This window comes from Nerophis ophidion, linkage group LG26 (assembly GCF_033978795.1).
Source record: "Nerophis ophidion isolate RoL-2023_Sa linkage group LG26, RoL_Noph_v1.0, whole genome shotgun sequence".
Classification (NCBI taxonomy): Eukaryota; Metazoa; Chordata; class Actinopteri; order Syngnathiformes; family Syngnathidae; genus Nerophis; species Nerophis ophidion.
Genome location: NC_084636.1, coordinates 23,019,608 through 23,042,463, shown reverse-complemented (window position 1 = coordinate 23,042,463; position 22,856 = coordinate 23,019,608). Strand labels below are relative to the sequence as shown.

Genomic DNA, 22,856 nt, shown 5'->3' with positions numbered 1-22,856 from the left:
AATATTTTGCGAAACGAGTTTGACCCGGCGTTAATCCTGAACCGGCGCTAATTATTTTGCGAAACGAGTTCGACCTGGAAGTAATTCTAGGCAGGTGCATACTATCTACCCGGCGGCAATTCAGGGAAATACGGTAAATTGATTAAAATTAATAAATAATAAAGCAATATGGCTAATATGATTACTTGATTACTAATGATTACTTGATTACTATGATTACTAATGGTTAATGTTGGCCTCACCAACAAATGTTCCATAAATCTTAAGAGTTGTCTTTCAATTTAACCTGAAAATATGCTCAAGCTGCAATCTTAATACTTTAAGGTGCAGATGTGTCTTATTAATTAGTAATAATTATCAATTAATTATCATTATTAAGGAAAAACTCTTGTCAACGTGTTGATTGACAACGATCAATTGGTACGCCAGTCTGGGTTAACCCTTTGCAAAGTGCTAAGACTGCATGAAAGTGTTCAAAAATTGATCAGTTCAATTGCAATAATATATTGAAAAAATAAATAGAAATATGCTCTATTTTTCAGGTTTTAGAGGACACGTGACGATATCACGGCGGGGCTTTTCTCTTTCTTTTTTTCCCTTGGAAAAGCAACATATGTTTTTTAAAAAATAACAAAAGCGCGTGAGTATTTTTTTTTTTTTTTTTTGGGAGGTGGGGGGGGGAATTTATTTTGGAAGACATATCAGCATTTACTTATGAAGACGCAAGTCGGAAGGAGACGTGGAGGCGTGTCGCCGGGGGACGCTAACAGATGGCACAGTGCGAGGAAGGAAGGCGAGGAGAAAAAAAAAAAAAAAAAAAAACTGACAGAAAAACACTGAACTCCAGAACTTTTTTTCTTGTTGAGACTTGAATCGTTAATTAAGCAACAAACTTAACAAACAGGAAGAAGCAGCAACAACAAATAGATTTCTATATACATTCTATATACATATATATATAAATATATATATATAAACAGGAGATGCGCTTATGGCTTTTACTGCACTGGACAAATGAGGGTTCAAACTCAAAGACGGACAGTGGCGACACAACAGAAAAAAGAAAAAAAAAAAGCCCTTCTTCACTTCTTCGTCCGCTGGAAATCTTTCTCTTTCCCCCCTCTCTTTTTCTCATATTGTCGCCCCAGCGAGCGCCGAGGAGGAGGCCAGCCGCCCAGGAGGAGGTCACTGAGGAGGTCACTGAGGAGGTTAGCAACAACTGAAAAATCTTTCACCCGAAAAGGGACCAAAGGACCAAACCTGTTTGTATTGTTCTGAGCAGTAATGCGTAGTATTAACGAATTCAACTACTTATGGTATTTACACGTCAAGGGGGTGGGGACAAAAAACTAGCTTGAGGTTGAAACACACATTGAAAAAAAAGAAATAATGTTTTTTTTTTGTTGTTCTTTTTTTTTTTTAAATAGCTACTGGGTTTGAGAATATATATAAAAAAAAAAAAATGTTGAAAAAAAAAAAAAAAGCTTTTCTATTTTAGTGGCGTAGTATACAGTAGGGGTCGGGGGTTGTTACGGGCATGTTCATTTCATCCGCATTTCATCTCGGAGGCAATTAAACCGCACATTTCCCCTTAACTAGATTTTGGACACCGCTTTTTTGTAGTAATCCCCTCTTTCATTGTAATTACTGTTTATAAATTTAATATTGTTATAGCTAGAGCATAAAAAAAAAAACGTGTTTAGGACCTTCTAAATGTGACATTATGAGAGCCCTCTAGACATGAAATAACACCCTTTTATTCTACACTAAACCGGGTAAAGTTATTCAGGGTAAATCCCACCTAACCTTATGCACACACAGTCAGGGTCAAATACAAACCCCGTTTCCATATGAGTTGGGAAATTGTGTTAGATGTAAATATAAACGGAATACAATGATTTGCAAATCATTTTCAACCCATATTCAGTTGAATATGGCTACAAAGACAACATATTTGATGGTCAAACCGTTAAACTTGTTTTTCTTTTGCAAATAATCATTACCTTTACATTAACGTGACAAAAAAGTTGGGAAAGGTGGTAATAAATACTGATAAAGTTGACAAATTCTCATCAAACACTTATTTGGAACATCCCACAGGTGTGCAGACTAATTGGGAACAGGCGGGTGCCATGATTGGGTATAAAAGCAGCTTCCATGAAATGATAAGTAATTCACAATGTATGTCGAACAGTTTTAGAACAACATTTCTCAACGAGCTATTGCAAGGAATTTAGGGATTTTACCATCTACGGTCCGTAAAATCATCAAAAGGTTCAGAGAATCTGGAGAAATCACTGCACTTAAGCGATGATATTGCGGACCGTTTATGCCTCAGGCAGTACTGCATCAAAAACAGACATCAGTGTGTAAAGGATATCGCCACATGGGCTCAGGAACACCTCATAAAACCACTGCCAGTAACTATAGTTGGTTGCTACATCTGTAAGTGCAAGTTAAAACTCTGCTATGCAAAGCCAAACCCATTTATCAACAACACCAAGGAACGCCGCTGGCTTCGCTGGGCCTGAGCTCATCTAAGATGGACTGATGCAAAATGGAAAGGTGTTCTGTGGTCTGACAAGTCCATATTTCAAATTATATTTGGAAACTGTGGGCGTGGTGTCCTCCAGAACTAAGAATATAATAACCATCCGCATTCTTATAGGGCGCGAAGTTCAAAAGCCAGCATCTGTGATGGTATGGGGGTGTATTAGTGCCCAAGGCATGGGTAACTTACACATCTGTGAAGGCACCATTAATGCTGAATAGTCCATACAGGTTTTGGAGCAACATATGTTGTCATGCAAGCAACATATGTTGCGCCCCTGCTTATTTCAGCAAGACAATGCCAAGCCACGTGTTACAACAGCGTGGTTTCGTAGTAAAAGAGTGCGGGTACTTTCCTGGCCCGCCTGCAATCCAGACCTGTCTCCCATTGAAAATGCGTGACGCATTATGAAGCGTTAAATACGACAGCGGAGACCCCGGACTTTTGAAGAACTGAAGCTCTACATAAAACAAGAATGGGAAAGAATTCCACTTTCAAAGTTTCAACAATTAGTTTCCTCAGTTTCCAAACGTTTATTGAGTGTTGTTAAAAGAAAAGGTGATGTAACACAGTGGTGAACATGCCCTTTCCCAACTACTTTGGCACGTGTTCCAGCCATGAAATTCTAAATTAATTATTTTTTGCAAAAAGAAAGTTTATGAGTTTGAACATCAAATATCCTGTCTTTGTAGTGCATTCAACTGAATATGGGTTGAAAAGGATTTGCAAATCATTGTATTCCTTTTATATTTACATCCAACACAATTTCCCAACTCATATGGAAACGGGGTTTGTACCATGAGACATTATATAGACACAGAATCAGAGACTAGAAGACAAACCAGTGATTGCTTTTCTCGTACGAGGAGAGTGACCTGGAGAAAGTGTTGTCAATTACAATCTCCAACTCACTCTGAAACCTTTCTCCCACTCCCCTCGCCTTTTAATTCATTCGGGAGGCCCTGCATTACATACACACACACACAGCTGTACTAAGGGAGGAGGGGTGATTACAGCTGTACTGGAAACATAACACCCGTGTTGCGAACATAACACACGCAAATACAAAAGATACAGTAACGTCCTGCGTTGCTCTGTCTCATCTGCAAACTCTGCTTTAAGGATGGCAGGTCAACCTAAGTTCAATCTAACGACAAGTTTCGTTTCTCTTCAGTTTGTCTAACACAATACATATGCAAACAATCATATTTGAATAAAAATGAGATAACTTATTTACAATTAATCCAAAACACACACACACACACTTACACAATTTATTTTTGGTGATTTAACCCTCAATTCCAACCCTTGATGCTGAGTGCCAAACAGGGGTTCCATTTTTATAGTCTTTGTCAAATGATGTTTTTGTTTTTTTTTAATTAAGTAGATTTGATTTTTGACTAATCACTCGTTTTTGCCCGCATACAAAATCTAGATTTTATTTTAATTTTTTTAAAACGGCCCTATAAAGGTAGTCATTACTGCCTTAATGAAAACAAGTTTGACACCCCTGGTTTAACCCATTCCATAACTTAGCCGTTACCAAACAAAAATGATTAGATTTGCCACATCTTTGAGTAAGCCACAGGGGTTTAAAGCTCAAGGGGAAAAGTAGCATTTTATAGCCTAAAAAAAATACTGTAGTATAGACATTTTTAGTTCACCTAGCTTTTTTATGCTTGAAAAAGGCTTAATTTTGAGTAAAAAAAAAAATATTGAAAATGCCTTAAAAAATTACATAAACATCTGCAACAAAGTGAAGCCACAAATTTTGAATCAGAATTAGGCTATCAGATAACAAAACTTAAATTATTCATTGCCCAACCTAACCTGTATAGCGGGGCCGTTCAACCGGAACTTTAACCCCTGTCAACACATTGGCAGATCCATGTGTTGACAAGTTGAACTTGTGAGCAAACACCGGGGCCAAACTTGCTGAGGCGTTCCTCAAAGCACTCCTTTAAGTCCTCTCCTTTTTGTCAGTTATTTTCTGTATTGGGATTTATGTAAATAAGGTGTCGCTGTAGCTTGTTTACTTCAGATGCAATAAGTAGACATTTGTTCAACTTCTTTACTTATACTTGTGGCGTTCCTCAAGGTTCCAGTTTAGTTCCTCTCTTTTTCATCATTTGGGCTATTCAACTGGTGGCCTGTGAGTTCAATTTTTACAAAGAAACGTGTGAGAGACCCCCTTTTTACAGCAGATTCTAAAAAGAAAAAAAACACTTGTTCGCCGTCATAGAGATGATCTCGGAATAGCTCTTTTGCCGAAGGTCCTCAAAAACAGCAGAGCGCTCCTGCAAAACAAATAGACTAAAATCTAATTTCGGTAACACTTTAGTATGGGGAACATATTTTAAGTAACAAAGACTTAATTTAAAGTTATTTGGACACTAGCGGAACATAGTCTAAGTAACAAAGACTTAATTAAGAGTTATTTGGACATAGGGGAAAATATTCTAAGTACCAAAGACTTAATTTAATCTTATTTGGACACTAGGGGAACATTGTCTAAGTACCAAAGACTTAATTTCGACTTATTTGGACACTAGGGGAACATAGTCTAAGTACGAAAGACTTAATTTAGTCTTATTTGGACACTAGGGGAACATGGTCTAAGTACCAAAGACTGAAATGTTGTGTTATTTGAACACTAGGGGAACGTAGTCTAAGTAACAAAGACTTAATTTAGTCTTATTTGGACATTAGGGCAACATGGTCTAAGTACCAAAGACTGAAATGTTGTGTTATTTGGACATTACGGGAACATAGTCTAAGTACCAAAGACTTAATTTAGAGTTATTTGGACACTACGGGAACATTTGCTAAGTAACAAAGACTTAATTCAGAGTTAGTTGGACTATAAGGGAACATAGTCTACGTAACAAATACCTAATTTAGAGTTATTTGGACACTAGGGGAACATATTCTAAGTAAAGAAGACTTAATTTAGAGTTATTTGGACACTAGGGCATCGTAATCTGAGGAACAAAGACTTAATTTGGAGTTATTTGGACACTAAGAGAACATAGTCTAAGTAACAAAGACTTAATTTAGAGTTATTTGGACATTAAGAGAACATAGTATAAGTAACAAAGACTTAGTTTAGAGTTATTTGGACACTAGGGGAACATAGTCTAAGTACCAAAGACTTAATTTCGACGCATTTGGACACTAGGGAAACATAGTATAAGTAACAAAGACTTAATTTAGAGTTATTTGGACACTACGGGAACATAGTCTAAGTACCAAAGACTTAATTTTGACTCATTTGGACACGAGGGGGACATAGTGTAAGTAACAAAGACTTAATTTAGAGATATGTGGACAGTAGGGGAACATAGACTAAGTAACAAACACATAATTTCAACTTATTTGGACACTAGGAGAACAGAGTCTATGTACCAAAGACTTAATTTAGAGTTATTTGGTAGGGTTAGGGCTAGGGTTAGGGTTATAATAAGGCCATGCTGAATAAGGCATTGATAATTACTTAATAATGACTAATTAAGAGCCAATATGTTACTAATTTCCATATTAAAATGCAACTAGTTAATGGTGAATATGTTCCCCATATTAAAGTGTTACCCAAATGTCTACTGCTGGTTCTCTGGTATATACAAAATAAGATAAATAGTGAAGGGATAAGCTTCCTGAAAATGTGGCCCCTGAAATAGTTCAGCTAAATATCCCTGCTGTAGGATCACGGGTGAGCTGGACTGACTGATTTTGAGAAAAATGACGATTAATTGTATAAAAGAAAAAATATTTTTTCAAGCCACGCACTTAAAACAAGCAAATTCACTGAGTATTATCTAGTTACAAGCTTACACTTAACATATGTTAGCTGAACCACAATCACCACATGTAAAAGTGAAAGTGTTACTCAGCGGAGGTTTATAGGCAACGTAGTCCCGACGCCAATTCTAGGGACTTGTGTCACAATAGCATCATTTATTTATTTATTTATTTTATATGAGCCAGAGCAGCACGATCCATAAAGTGAACAACAGGAGCAGAAGTCCTTGCTTTCCGTCATTAAAGCCTTGATATTCCAGATAATCTGACCGTAAAGCAGCGTGCTAAAAGTGCCATCCGGCTGAGCAGCATGTGAGCCAGGCAGTAAAAAAAAAAAAAAAAAAAAAAAAAAAAAGCAGCACAGTGTCTGTAACTGCTTAATAAAATATACAAATGAGCCTGACAGCGGTTGTAAACATTCCCCGCAACAGCGGCCACTCTCGGGTCGCGCCCTCTCCCGCTGCCAAGCCTCTCCAGCTGGGGTCCTCCTCCCGATTCCCTCGCTTCTGCCGGGAGCCGGCATATCGCTCTTGATAAGAGCCACCGGATCCCAGGGCTGCGTAATGAGCTAATATTGATCAGATGGGTAGTAGATACAGTCAGTAAATACCCTCAAATCTGTAATCTGACATGCCAGATGGTTGGGTCGCAGAGAACGGGCAGAAACCGTTTGGAAAAGGCCACCTTATGGGGTACTGTCACGTTGCAGGGATGGCTGTCACCTGCTTTTTCCACCACATCCAGAAAAATCGACACCCGCCAACCCTCCAGATTACCCTTAGAGAGCAATAAGATCAAAAGTTAAGGTCTTTTTTTCAGGTTTTAGATACACTATATTGCCAAAAGTATATACCCACCTGTATTGACTCACATATGAACATGAGGTCCCATCCCATTCCTAACCCATGGGGTTCAATATGATCTCGGTCGACTTTTTGTAGTTATTACAGCATCAACTCTTCTGGGAAGGCTGTCCACAATGTCGCAGAGTGTGTTTATAGGAATGTTCCACCTTTCTTCCAAAAGCATTGGTGAGGTCATACACTGATGTTGGTTGAGAAGGTCTTGCTGTCAGTCTCCGTTCTAATTCGTCCCAAAGGGGTTCAATCGGGTTCAGGTCATGACTCTGTGCAGGCCAGTCAAGTTCATCCACGCCACACTCTGTCATCCATGTCTTTATGGACCTTGCTTTGTGCACTTGTGCACAGTCATGTTGGAAGAGGAAGGAGCCCGTTCCAGACTGTTCCCTCAACATTGAGAGGATGGAATTGTCCAAATTGTTTTGGTATACGGGAGCATTCAAATTTCCTTTCACTGGAACTAAGGAGCCAAGCCCAACTCCTAAAAAACAACCCCACAACAAAATTCCTCCTCCACCAAATTTCACTCTCAGCTGCAGTCGGAAATGTACCATTCTCTTGGCAACCTCCAAACCCAGACTCATCCATCAGATTGCCAGATGGAAAAGTGTGATTCATCACTCCAAAGAAGGCGTCTCCACTGCGCTGGAGTCCAGTGGCGACGTGCTTTACACCACTGCATCCCACGCTTTGCATTGGACTTGGTGATGTATGGCTTAGATGCAGCAGGTCAGCCATGGAAACCAATTCCATGAAGCTCTCTGCGTACTGTACGTGGGCTATTTGGAAGCTCACATGAAGTTTAGAGCGCTGTAGCAACTGGCTGTGCAGAAAGTCGGCGACCTCTTTGCACTATGCGCTTCAGCATCCACTGACCCCTCTCTGTCAGTTTACGTGGCCTACCACTTGGTGACTGAGTTGCTGTTGTTCCCAAAATCTTCAATTTTTCTTATAATAAAGCCGAAAGTTAAATTTCACGACTGGATTTGTTGCACAGGTGGCATCCTATGACAGTTTCACAAATGTTTGTAGAAACAGTCTCCACGCCTAAATGCTTGACTTTATACACCGTGGCCAGGCCAAGTGATTAGGACATCTGAATCTGATCATTTGGATGGGTGGCCAAATATTTTTGGCAATATAGTAAGTAATATGCGAGTTCTTGTGAGAATTTCTTCCCCAAACTGCTCGATGGTACCTAGAAGTAGGGATGGGTGTCGTTTATATTTTGACCGATACTGGTACCAAATTGAAAGCAGTGCTTAAAGGGAACCTGTGGTATTTTTTGAATTTACCTTTTAATCTACCTTAAACACATTGGATATACTTTTGTAAAAATTTTGTGTACATTTGGTTAAAAATCACTGCCCTGACCAATGTGATGTGATGCTTCTCATGCTTCAACTCTGTCACAAAACAGTGAAGAAAATAAATGCACACACATACTTTTTTATTCAATTTTGTGATTTAAAATTGTATTGATTAGCATCTGAGTTGAAAATATCCTGCAGGGATTTTTGGCATAATAATAATATTTTTATAAACAGTTTTCGCGATGGGTGCCATTTTTTCTGGCTTAAGCACCTGGCCCCAAAATGTCTGTGTACGTACCTACTTTTAATTACATTAGTATAGATTCTGCCTCTAGGGATCGACATGATCTCCGAGACTAGGGGTGTCCAAACTACAGTCCGCGAGCATCTTCAATTTGACGCCACAAGTTAATAATAAAGTGGCGTATTCCTACTATTTACAAATAGTAATAGTGGTCTAATAGTTGCCATTTGTTTACCATTTGTTGGCCAAGAAAAGTTACTGTATCATTAATTGTTTTTCAAAGGCCGTACAGCACAACATTGACTTTTATGACCCAATCCAAACAACCTTCCCCAGTCATGGTGCGAAAAAAATAAATAAAAAATCCACCTATGTTGCTTAAGGAGCGGTGCTGGTTGTATCTTCCCCTCGCTGTGCAATAAGTCTGCTCTGGCACCCATTTCTAGAAAGGTCCGGCGTATTTAGAATTAAAACTTTGTCAATCATTCTTCCAAACGCCATTAATGTCAGAAAAACTAGTCAGAAAAAGGGAAAAACAACCAAAGAGCACACGTTTTAATAAACAAAAGAGTGGTGTATTCCTTCCATCCATCCATTTTCTACCGCTTATTCCCTTTCGGGGTCGCGGGGGGCGCTGGCGCCTATCTCAGCTACAATCGGGCGGAAGGCGGGGTACACCCTGGACAAGTCGCCACCTCATCGCAGGGCCAACACAGATAGACAGACAACATTCACACTCACATTCACACACTAGGGCCAATTTAGTGTTGCCAATCAACCTATCCCCAGGTGCATGTCTTTGGAAGTGGGAGGAAGCCGGAGTACCCGGAGGGAACCCACGCATTCACGGGGAGAACATGCAAACTCCACACAGAAAGATCCCTAGCCTGGATTTGAACCCAGGACTGCAGGACCTTCGTATTGTGAGGCAGACGCACTAACCCCTCTGCCACCGTGAAGCCCTGGTGTATTCCTCTCATATACAAATAGCCAGTGGTCTAATAGCTGCTGTTTTGTCACCATCTGGTGGCCAACAAAAGTTACTGTACCATTAATTGTACTTCCAAGGCTGTACAACACAGCGAATACGTATATGACTCAATCAAAACAAACTTCCCTAGTCATGATGCAGGGGGAAAAAAAACCTTAAGCAGTATCGGTCAAATCTTTTCCTTGCTGTGCGATAAGTCTGCTCTGGCATTTTTTCCAGAAAATCGCGGCGCATTTACAATTAAAATGTGTTGTGGCAAAATCACGGAGCCTGCTTCGTCAATCATACTTCCGAGTGCCATTAATGTATCCACCGGGATTCGCTCCTTTTTGCCACGCTGGTCTGTTGGCTTTCCAGGACTCATTTTAAGTTATCAAAATGGACAAAACTAATCAGACAAAGGGAAAGACACTCAAAAGGCACACATGTTTTAATAAGCAAAAGAGTGGTGTATTCCTATCATATACAAATAGCCAGTGGTCTAATAGCTGGCGTTTTGTCACCATCTAGTGGCCAACACAAGTTACTGTACCATTAATTGTACTTCAAAGGCTGTACAGCACAGCAAATATTTATATGACCCACTCCAAACAACCTTCCCTAGTCATGATGCATGGGGAAAAAAATCTTAATGAGCAGTACCGGTCGTATCTTTCTCTTGCTGTGCGATAAGTCTGCTCTGGCATTTTTTTCCAGATAATCCCGGCGTATTTACAATTAAAATTTGTTGTGGCAAAGTCACAGAGCCTGCTTTGTCAATCATACTTCCAAGCGCCATTAATGTATCCACAGGGATTCTCTCCTTTTTGCCACACTGGTCTGTTGGCTTTTAGGGACTCATTCTAAGTAATCGAAATGGACAAACTAGTCAGAAAAAGGGAAAAACACCCAAAATGCATGCATGTTTTAATAAGCAAAAGAGTGGTGTATTCCTATCATATACAAATAGCCAGTGGTCTAAGAGCTGCCGTTTTGTCACCATCTGGTGGCCAACAAAAGTTACTGTACCATTAATTGTACTTCCAAGGCTGTAGAGCACAGCAAATATTCATATGACCCAATCCAAACAACCTTCCCTAGTCATGGTGCAGGGGGGAAAAAAATCTTAATAAGCAGTACCAGTTGTATATTTCCCTTGCTGTGCGATAAGTCTGCTCTGGCATTTTTTCCAGAAAATCCCGGCGTATTTACAATTAAAATGTGTTGTGGCAAAATCATGGAGCCTGCTTCGTCGATCATACTTCCGAGTGCCATTAATGTATTCACCGAGATTCGCTCCTTTCTGCCACGCTGGTCTGTTGGCTTTCCAGGACTCATTTTAAGTTATCAAAATGGACAAAACTAATCACATGTTTTAATAAGCAAAAGAGTGGTGTATTCCTATCATATACAAATAGCCAGTGGTCTAATAGCTGCCATTTTTTCACCATCTGGTGGCCATTAATTGTACTTCAAAGGCTGTACAGCACAGCAAATATTTATATGACCCAATCCAAACAACCTTCCCTAGTCATGATGCAGGGGGGGGGGGGATCTTAATGAGCAGTACCGGTCGTATCTTTCCCTTGCTGTGCGATAAGTCTGCTCTGGCACTTTTTTTCCAGGTAAACCAGGCGTATTTACAATTAAAATGTGTTGTGGCAAAGTGACAGAGCCTGCTTTGTCAATCATACTTCCAAGCGCCATTAATGCGTCCACAAGGATTCCTCTCCATCTTTGCCATGCTGGTCTGTTGGCTTTTTGGGACTACGTTAGCAAAATGGACAAAACTAGTCAAAAAAAAAAAGGGAAAAACAGCCAAAAGGCACACATGCTGAAGTGCTGAGTCGTGAGTGTCTCTTTTGGAAGATGCACTCTGCATTTTTGTCTGCAGGCGTGAAAATGAATGACTGAATGAAGTGTTCACACGCTCATGCTGATCCAAAAGTTTCTAAATCGATACGGTTTGAAAATATATTGCCAGCGTAAACACGTATTAGTAACATTTTCATCTTCTTAAGGACGTGAGTAATCTGTAAGAGATAAAGTTAACCAAACAAAAACCTGCACAAACACATTTTTGTCTCTACTGTGCTGCTTTAAATGAGTTTGTTTACTTCATGTAAGTTGCTTCATGCATCCTTTCCAGACTTCTTAATTGGATGGATTAAAATGCATGAGAATGTTTTATATTTTGAACGTTATTTTTAACACTGTGATTGCCATCAGAATTATTCATTACTTATCTTAAGCAATGTCAGCTCAGATTTGTCTGAAAGCCAGATGCAGACATCAAAAGAGCCACATCTGGCTCGAGAGCCATAGTATCCCGACCCCTGCTTTAAACCATGGTTTAGTGTGGCTGAATCGGGGCTTAGGCTAAATAATTATTCGTTTAAGGCATGGGTGTCAAACTCTGGCCCGCAGGCCATATATGGCCCGCTGTGTAATTTCACTTGGCCCTTGAGGCAATATCAAATTAATATTAGAGCTGGCCCGCTGCTGTAACACCGCATTCACCGCTAATACTCTTACTTGCCAACCCTCCCGATTTTCCCGGGAGACTCCCGAAGTTCAGTGCCCCTCCCGAATTTCAACCTGGGCAACAATATTGGGCGTGGGCCTTAAAGGCACTGCCTTTGGCGTTCTCTACAACCTGTCGCCACATTCGCTTTTCCTCCCAACAAACTGCGTGCCGGCTCAATCACATAATATATGCGGCTTATACACACGTACAATTGAATGCAAGGCCTATTTGGTCAACAGCCATACAGGTCACACTGAGGGTGGCCGTATAAACAACTTTAACACTGTTACAAATATGCGCCACACTGTGAACCCACACCAAACAAGAATGACAAACACATTTCGGGAGAACATCCACACCGTAACACAACATAAACACAACAGAACAAATAACCAGAAACCCTTGCAGCACTAACTCTACCGGGACGCTACAATATACACCCCTCGCTATCACCAAACCCCGTCCACCTCAACCCCGCCGCCGAAAAGAGGCATTTAATTATTATTTAAATTTTATTTGAAATGCCATTGATATTTTTTAATTATTATTATTATTTGAAAGTCTATTTTGCATGTCACTATAAAGTTATATAAGCCTTGCTTGTTCAATATTCAATGTAAAACTAGTGTCCCTATTGAAAGGTTAGTTTGTTCAACCTCGGCCCACGGCTTTGTTCGGTTTTAAATTTTGGCCCACTCTGTAATTGAGTTTGACACCCCTGGTTTAAGGCAGTGGTCCCCAACCACCGGGCCGTGGCCCGATTGGTACCGGGCCGCAGAATATTTTTTTTTTTATTTTTATTAAATCAACATAAAAAACACAATATACACTTACAAATAGTGCACCAACCACAAAAAACTCCCTTTTTCATGACAAAAACGTCCCTTTTTCATGACAAAGAAGAAACGAAAAAAAAAGGGAAAAAAAGGCTTAGTGCAGACATAGCCTTAGTGTAATATCCAACTTGGTTTACAAGTGTCCCATGCGGTGCACCTTTTCACGTGAAAATATGCTAATTGGTCCATTTCCAAGATGTTTACCTTTACTGTCACTTATTACCAAGAAACCAGTACAATTGTTAATGAACTCCGTAACGGTGCACATGCATGTTTAGGGAGTCAACTCTATGTTTTTGTTCCGGCAAGAGCAGCTGCATTACCCCTTCTAAGGCTGCAACGGCACAGCCTTAGGAGGTCAAATTAAGAGCAAAATGATCCATCAATGAGACAGCAGCAGGCCTGTAGGTGTAGCAGCCACAGCTGCCACCGACAAAACAAGCCCTTACCATTAGCGGCACCCACACATGGCCGCCATATATCTAAACTAACGTCGCCGAACAACGGGACATACCGTCAGATTTGATCGTTGGCTTTTTCGTCATTCATTTTCACGCCTTCTGTCAGTGTTGCCTTTTTATTTCAAAGAGCGTACAGTGCAAAAAGGAATCGAAAGTATGCCCAACCAAGCGTTTATCAACCAGGTTTTCGCCACATATTGCCAAATTTCGAATTAGTGTTCTATTTTATCCATCCATCCATCCATCTTCTTACGCTTAACCGAGGTCGGGTCGCGGGGGTAGCAGCCTAAGCAAGGAAGCCCAGACTTCCCTCTCCTCAGCCACTTTGTCTAGCTCTTCCCGGGGGATCCCAAGGCGTTCCCAGGCCAGCCGGGAGACATAGTCTTCCCAAGGTGTCCTGGGTCTTCCCCGTGGCCTCTTACCGGTTGGACGTGCCCTAAACACCTCCCTCGGGAGGCGTTCGGGTGGCATCCTGACCAGATGCCCGAACCACCTCATCTGGCTCCTCTCGATGTGGAGGAGCAGCGGCTTTACTTTGAGTTCCCCCCGGATGACAGAGCTTCTCACCCTATCTCTAAGGGAAAAACTCATTTCGGCCGCTTGTACCCGTGATCTTATCCTTTCGGTCATGACCCAAAGCTCATTACCGTAGGTGAGGATGGGAACGTAGATCGACCGGTAAATTGAGAGCTTTGCCTTCCGGCTCAGCTCCTTCTTCACCACAACGGATCGGTACAACGTCCGCATTACTGAAGACGCCGCACCGATCCGCCTGTCGATCTCGCGATCCACTCTTCCCCCACTCGTGAACAAGACTCCTAGGTACTTGAACTCCTCCACTTGGGACAGGGTGTACTGTATTTTCTCAATTAGAGACCTCCGTTTTAGTCGACACCATGCAGGGCCGCCCCTGCTTATACAGTGCGAGCCGAATAAGCGCATGAAAAATGTCAATTACATGAATGACGAGTGCTCTATAGGAAATTTAACCGCAAATATTACCCTAGATTCCATAAGTTCTCATTGCACCCCGTTAGTGATATGCTTGTTGAAGGTCATACTGGATTGGACTACACCAGGGGTGTCAAACTCATTTTAGCTCAGAGGCCGCATGGAGGAAAATCTATGACCAAGTGGGCCGGAATGGTAAAACCACGAAATGATAACTTAAAGATAAAGACAACTCCATGTTGTTTCGTTTGTTTCTTCTTTGGCCAAAAAGAGAACAAGCACATTATAAAAACCATAAAAATCACAACTAATCTTCTGAAAAAACACTTCAAGTTTGTTGAAAATTCTGAGGAAATTGGTGCAGCTTCCAAAACACTTTGTCCGTGTATCTACAAAGCCAGGATTAAACTTTAAATCACAGTCTTTCTGGGATTGAACAAAAAACTCTTCCAGTTATCAAATACCTCCTTCCTCATGTCCACGTATCAATCCAGAGCTAACTCAACAAACCGTAAGAAACGGAGGTAAAAACTATTCAAAAGGGTTCAATTCACTTGTCTCGTGTTTGACAGAGACATTTTGGGGCAACGAGGGTGCCGAATGCGGATGTGTTCAAAGCAGAAGACATAAAACGGCAGGTTTTAACTTTCATGTGGGTCAAGGAGGAGGAGCCACAGTCACCCTTTTACTGTGTACCTCTTGCTTAGTCGTTTGCTTGCCTAACAGAATTGCTATTGTGACATCCAGTGGACACATTTAGAACAGCAGTTTCTTTCGTTAAAAAAACCCAGCTCATTTTAATACTTGGTAAACTCATCACGCGGGCCGGATAAAAACTTTTTTGGAGCCTGATCCGGCCCGCAGGCCGGTAGGTTTGACACCCCCGGACTACATATATGCGTCAAGTATTAATGAAAACGGATCTTTTCATTATGTTAAAATGTGTTGTATTGCACTGAAAAAATAAACTATTGAACAATTTATATTGAACAATTAATTTCCCGTGACATTGTTTTAAAACAAAAGATACATCAAATTAAATTAAAGTTTGATGAACCCTCAGTAGTAAACATAATATAATGGCAGTGTATGATTAAATAAAGGAAAATTTACTTAGTTTTTGCTAAAATACCTCAGTCAACTTTAGTCCAAAGTAAAATAAAAGCTAACATGTTATGGGGGTTTTTTGTTTAGTTTTTTTAACCATTTTAATGCTCATTTGAAGTAAACATGTAATTTATTTGTAAAGTAGCCTATCATCCATTCACTGTATTAGAATAAAAAAAAGCATATGTTTGCCATTTTTATTCACGATTTAGACTAATTAAGAGATCTGAGCAAAAAAAAGTAGAAAAAAATACAAATCCAAACATGTTTTTTTTTATACATTCTTACTGTGACTCCCTGTGGACTTTTTCATCCTGGTGCTACTTATTTGGGCTAAACTTACTTAACAGTGTACCGTTAATATATGGAAGAATTTAAAATAAAAAAATGTTAAAATTGAATATGAAAAAAACAAACCGTATTGGGAACAATAATCATTTAGCTTAATACAGCTCAAGTTATGGCCCAGAAATTGAGCAAGAACTTCCCTGAAACAAATAAAAAGGCCGCAGTGTACTTTAAAGGTAAAATGTTTAAAAAGTATCCCAAAATTTTGGAGAAAAATCTACTCTCCCAAGTTGGGCCGGCACGATAACATGAAAACAGAGACAACTTCAGATTGTTTAGAAATACAACAAGCACATTCTGAAAATGTACAAATCTTTTTTTTTTTTTTTACACATACATGTTGCGGTTAATAGTATTCTATCTTTATTTGTCGTTATTTATACTTTCTGAATAAATTATGTGGTAATGTTCATCAGTCAACACATTGGTGTTAATTTGGCGCACTAACATTATGTGTTTTGTTTTTTTTCACGTACGTCGCATATTCAACAAAGATACAAATAATTGCTATTCCGACATCTAGTGGACACATTTAGAACAGCAGTTTCTTTCATTGAAAACTTTTTGCAAATTTTTGTACTTAGCAAACTCATCCAGTTGGCCAGATAAAACCCGTTTGACACCCACTGCCTTAAACTAACAATTAAAATTGCTATACCAAACAGCAGCACCCCCTTGAAGCATGATAAAATATAGAAATATGGTCAGTTTACACTGAATGTCCTGAACTCTCGTTTCCATGGTCGTAAATGATTGGTTATCTCTTTATGTCTTCGCAACTGACTAACCCTTAATAGATGCCCAATATTCTCTGCAGTTGATTAAACCAAAAGATGCATGCCACTATATGAGGACATAATAACACAATAGAAAAAGGGTAGTTTTATGGCACTGAATTCTCCTGTCAGGCGAAGCCGTGATAGATCCCCTCTTTTTTTCTCCAGGCCATACAAGGTCTTATAAACCTGGCGCTTCCCAAAAAAAAGAAAAAATTCTTTCCTTATGGGATTTTCTGCCAGGGAGAGCAGTGTGAATTATTAAAATCAAATTAAATTTGGCCTTCACAACAGCTCGGGTAAATGCAAATTAAAGATGCCAGCTGTGTGTGGCTGCAATGTAATGAGTTGGAGGGAAAGAGGCAAAGGGGGGGAGGAATTTGATGGAAACACAAATGAACACAGCAGGAGAAGCGTCATTGTGTATGTTGCAACACGCTGATGAAATCAAGGAAATGCATCACAGAAGGGTGTCGAGCTAAAATATATATTTTATTCTATATTCTTTAATATCCCACATTGTGTTTTAGCAGTCCCATGCAGACACACGTCGGTTTTAAGGTCCGTACAGGAAGGAAACAAAATGCACGGATTAAATGATTTTTTACCATGAACTACTCACCAATAATTCTCAAATTAAGAACTAAAAATAAGAATACAAAATAATGCGCAATTGTTTCTTTGAAGGAAAGTGCAACAAATATTAAAAACAGTTTAACATACTGAAATAATTTTAGGATATATAATGTAAATCGACTGACTAAGCCAGGGGTGTCAAATGTACGGCCTTTTATCTGGCCCGCGGGATGAATTTGCCGAGTATAAAAATTAACCTGAAAATGTTGAATCAAAGAAACCGCTGTTGTAATTGTGCAATAGCATTTATTTGTATCTTTGTAGATGATGCTACATACTGTATATACAAAATAAACCACATGATGTTTGTACATCAGTCGAGGGAAATGATCAAACTACATAAATAACATACGGCAATTTGATTTTAATATACTTTTTTTTTGTCTTGATAGATTGAAAATTAACACCAATGAGTTGACTGATGATCATTATCACATAAGTTATTCCGAAAATATAAATAACAACAAATAAAGTATGTATACTATTAACCGCAACAGGTAATTTAAAAAAATATAAATAAATACATTAATAAAAAACAACATTATGATTTGTACAATTTCAGAATGTGCTTGATCTATTTTTAAACAAAAAAAAAACAATCTGAAGTTGTCTTTATTTTTAAGTTATCTTGTCGTGATTTTACCAGTCCTGTCCACTGTGGCCCCTGAATTAAAACGAGTTTATCACCCCTGGACTAAGGTGGTGAATTAAAATATTCTACTATTATAAGTAATATAACAAATACAAATTATTGTTACCATTTGTGTTCGCTTAGGTATGGCATCAGAGGGTTGGTCTTAAACTGGGTAAAAAGCCAATTTCTAACATGAAGCAATACAGCGAACACACTTCTGCAGCTCTAAATATATCTTGTGACGTAACCCAGGGCTCAATCCTGGGACCAAAATTGTTCAATCTCTACATAACGACATTGTTTAAAGTTACAAAGAACTTAAAGTTAGCATTATTTGCAGATGACACGACGCTTTTTTTAGTTCTTGCTTGTAACTTGGTCTCTCACTCAGTGGGTTGGTAAGAAGCAACTTTCTAACAGGAAGCAATACGTTGAGGTCGGCAAACACACTTCTACAGCTCTATATATATCTTGCGGCATATCCCAGGGCTCAATCCTGGGACTAAAATTGTTTAATCTAGACATAAACGGTATTGTTTAAAGTTACAAATAATTGAAAGTTAGTATTATTTGCAGATGACATGACCGCATTTAGTTGTAGCTCGGCGAACACACTAACACACTTCTACACCCAAAGTATATCTTGCAGCATACCCCAGGGCCTATTCCCGGGACCAAAATTGTTCAATCTTGACATAAACGACATTGTTTAAAGTTACAAAGAATTTAAAGTTAGTATTATTTGCAGATGACATGACCACATTTAGTTGTAGTTTGGCGAACACACTTCTTCACCCTATGTATATCTTGCGGCGTACCCCAGGGCCTAATCCTGGGACCAAAATTGTTCAATCTCGACATAAACGTCATTGTTTAAAGTTACAAAGAATTTAAAGTTAGTATTATTCGCAGTTGACACGACCGCATTTAGTTGTAGCTCGACGAACACACTTCTACACCCTAACTATATATTGCGGCATACCCCAGGGCTCAATCCTGGGACTAAAATTGTTCAATCTCTACATAACGACATTGTTTAAAGTTACAAAGAACTTAAAGTTAGTATTATTTGCAGATGACACGACCGCATTTAGTTTTAGCTTGTAACTTGGTCTCTCACTCAGTGGGTTGGTAAGAAGCTACTTTCTAACAGGAAGCAATACGTTAAACTCGGCGAACATACTTCTACAGCTCTAAATACATCTTGCGGCGTACCCCTGGGCTCAAGCCTGGGACCAAAATTGTTCAATCTTGACATAAATGACATTGTTTAAATTTACAAAGAACTTAGTATTATTTGCAGATGACACGACCGCATTTAGTTCAAGCTTGTAAATTGCTCGCATTTAGTTGTAGCTCGGCAAACACACTTCTACACCCTAAATATATCTTGCGGCGTACCCCAGGGCCTAATCCCGGGACAAAAATTGTTCAATCTCGACATAAACGATATTGTTTAAAGTTACAAAGAACTTAAAGTTAGTATTATTTGCAGATGACACAACATCATTTAGATCTAGCTCAGCGAACACACTTCTAGAGCTCTAAATATATCTTGCGGCATACCCCAAAGCTCAATCCTGGGACCAAAATTGTTCAATCTCAACATAAATGACATTGTTTGAAGTTACAAAGAATTTAGTATTATTTGCAGATGACACAACCGCATTTAGTTCAAGCTTGTAAATTGCTCTCTCACTCAGTGGGTTGGTATGGAGCAATTTTCTAACAGGAAGCAATACGTACTTCTACAGCTCTATAAACATCTTGTGGCGTACCCCAGGGCTCAATCCTGGGACCAAAATTGTTCAATCTCGACATAAACGGCATTGTTTAAAGTTACAAAGAATTTAAAGTTAGTATTATTTGCAGTTGACACGACAGCATTTAGTTGTAGCTCGACGAACACACTTCTACACCCTATGTATATCTTGCGGCGTACCCCAGGGCTCAATCCTGGGACTAAAATTGTTCAATCTAGACATAAACGGTATTGTTTAAAGTTACAAATAATTTAAAGTCAGTATTATTTGCAGATGACATGACCGCATTTAGTTGTAGCTCGGCGAACACACTAACACACTTCTACACCCAAAGTATATCTTGCGGCATACCCCAGGGCCTAATCCCGGGACCAAAATTGTTTAATCTTGACATAAACGACATTGTTTAAAGTTACAAAGAATTTAAAGTTAGTATTATTTGCAGATGACATGACCACATTTAGTTGTAGCTCGGCGAACACACTTCTACACACTATGTATATCTTGCGGCGTACCCCAGGGCCTAATCCCGGGACCAAAATTGTTCAATCTCGACATAAACGTCATTGTTTAAAGTTACAAAGAATTTAAGGTTAGTATTATTCGCAGTTGACACGACCGCATTTAGTTGTAGCTCGACAAACACACTTCTACACCCTAACTATATATTGCGGCATACCCCAGGGCTTAATTCTGGGACCAAAATTGTTCAATCTCTACATAACGACATTGTTTAAAGTTACAAAGAACTTAAAGTTAGCATTATTTGCAGATGACACGACCGCATTTAGTTTTAGCTTGTAACTTGGTCTCTCACTCAGTGGGTTGGTAAGAAGCTACTTTCTAACAGTAAGCAATACGTTAAACTCGGCGAACATACTTCTACAGCTCTAAATACATCTTGCGGCGTACCCCTGGGCTCAAAATTGTTCAATCTTGACATAAATGACATTGTTTAAAGTTACAAAGAACTTAGTATTATTTGCAGATGACACGACCGCATTTAGTTCAAGCTTGTAAATTGCTCGCATTTAGTTGTAGCTCGGCAAACACACTTCTACACCCTAAATATATCTTGCGGCGTACCCCAGGGCCTAATCCCGGGACAAAAATTGTTCAATCTCGACATAAACGATATTGTTTAAAGTTACAAAGAACTTAAAGTTAGTATTATTTGCAGATGACACAACATCATTTAGATCTAGCTCAGCGAACACACTTCTACAGCTCTAAATATATCTTGCGGCATACCCCAAAGCTCAATCCTGGGACCAAAATTGTTCAATCTCGACATAAATGACATTGTTTAAAGTTACAAAGAATTTTGTATTATTTGCAGATGACACAACCGCATTTAGTTCAAGCTTGTAAATTGCTCTCTCACTCAGTGGGTTGGTATGAAGCCATTTTCTAACAGGAAGCAATACGTTAAGGTCGGCAAACACACTTCTACAGCTCTATAAATATCTTGCGGCGTACCCCAGGGCTCAATCCTGGGACCAAAATTGTTCAATCTCGACATAAACGGCATTGTTTAAAGTTACAAAGAATTAAAAGTTAGTATTACTTGCAGATGACATGACCGCATTTAGTTGTAGCTCGGTGGACACACTTCTACACCCTAAGTATATATTGTGGCGTACCCCAGGGCTCAATTATGGACCCAAAATTGTTCAATCTCGACATAAACGACATTGTTTCAAGTTACAAAGAACTTAAAGTTAGTATTATTTGCAGATGACCCGACCTCATTTAGTTCTAGCTCGGCGAACACACTTCTATAGCTCTAAATATATCATGCGGTGTACCCCAGGGCTCAATCCTGGAACCAAAATTTTTCAATCTCGACATAAACAACATTGTTTAAAGTTACAAATAATTTAAAGTTAGTATTATTTGCAGATTAGTTCTAGCTTGTAGCTGGGTCTCTCGCTCGGTGGGTTCTGGGTGGTAATTTAGAACGCCTCTGTGCCATACCAAATGTCCCGTACCTGGGGGGGAAATCCTGCTTCGAGTACACTTGCCTTTCAGACCATCCACCATACTGCCCTTTTCAATCTCTGAGCATGCTCAACTGGTGAGGGTTTGACATTATGACTATTGGTACTACTCCTGTAATATGGCTTGAATGCTATGGATAGTAGCTTATTATCAAAATGATGAAAATATGTATATTATGAAAAATCAGATTTGGAACTCTTTTTTTTTTTTTTTGGAAGGGGTTTGTAACAAGAAAGGGGGTTGGTTTGTTTGTTTTTGTTCTTTTCTAAGGTTATGCCGGGTTACCAGCACAAAGCACGCAAATGAATAATCTGACCTGCAGGGGGCAATAGAGGCAACTCAGTGCTGTTAATTCAACACTGTTTACAGGTTGTATTTTTTCTTCTTTTTTTTCCCCTTTTCTTTTTCTAGTTAAATGCCGCATATTTTTTCTTGTGGCGTCAGTACAGCATGACAGGGAAAGCAGTATCTTTTTTATATACATATAAACTATATTCATGGGGGAGGCAAAAAAAAAAAAGATGAAAAATGTGTCATGCATTATTATTATTATTATTATTATTGTTGTTTAGCCTATAAAAAAAACAGACATTCCCCTCTTGAAATTTCTCAACACTTGCTGCTTTGATGACTTCATATGATGATAAATGATTTCATAATTAATCATCATTTAAGTGTGTTACATGGCATTTTATTCATGTATTTATTTATTTATTTATTTATTTATTTTACGAACCATGGCAAAGATGATAAAAATGTGTATTAAAAAAGAAATGCTTATTTGGGCTTTTCTCTCTCTCTCTCTCTTCCTCTCTCTCTCTTGCTCTCCTTTTTTTCCAATTTTACAATAAAAAACAATCAAACTGGATGTTGTCGTTTTTATGCGTCGCCATGAAAAGGGTGAGCCAAAGCTCTTCCAAGCCCCACCCCCTTTTGAGGGCTTTTTAAATTGAACACTGATGATGTCATCGCACCCTTAAGGATAATAGGGTTACAGACACACACACACACACAACGTGGCCCGTGATATAAATTGTCCCAATTACAAGAAAGTGTGGCTCTTGGTCAGCGTGCACGGGA

General features: G+C 39.2%; 1 protein-coding gene across 5 annotated transcripts in view; it reads left to right on the top strand.

The window, feature by feature from the left end:
• The window catches only part of celf5a (cugbp, Elav-like family member 5a), a 781,548-nt gene extending 758,904 nt beyond the window's left edge, over nt 1-22,644 (top strand). For all 5 annotated transcript variants that reach the window (XM_061888544.1, XM_061888546.1, XM_061888543.1 and 2 more), the window contains one exon: nt 543-22,644. The gene's annotated coding sequence lies outside the window, so the exon portion shown is untranslated. The remainder of the gene's footprint in view (nt 1-542) is intronic.
• Nucleotides 22,645-22,856: the final 212 nt, after the last annotated feature.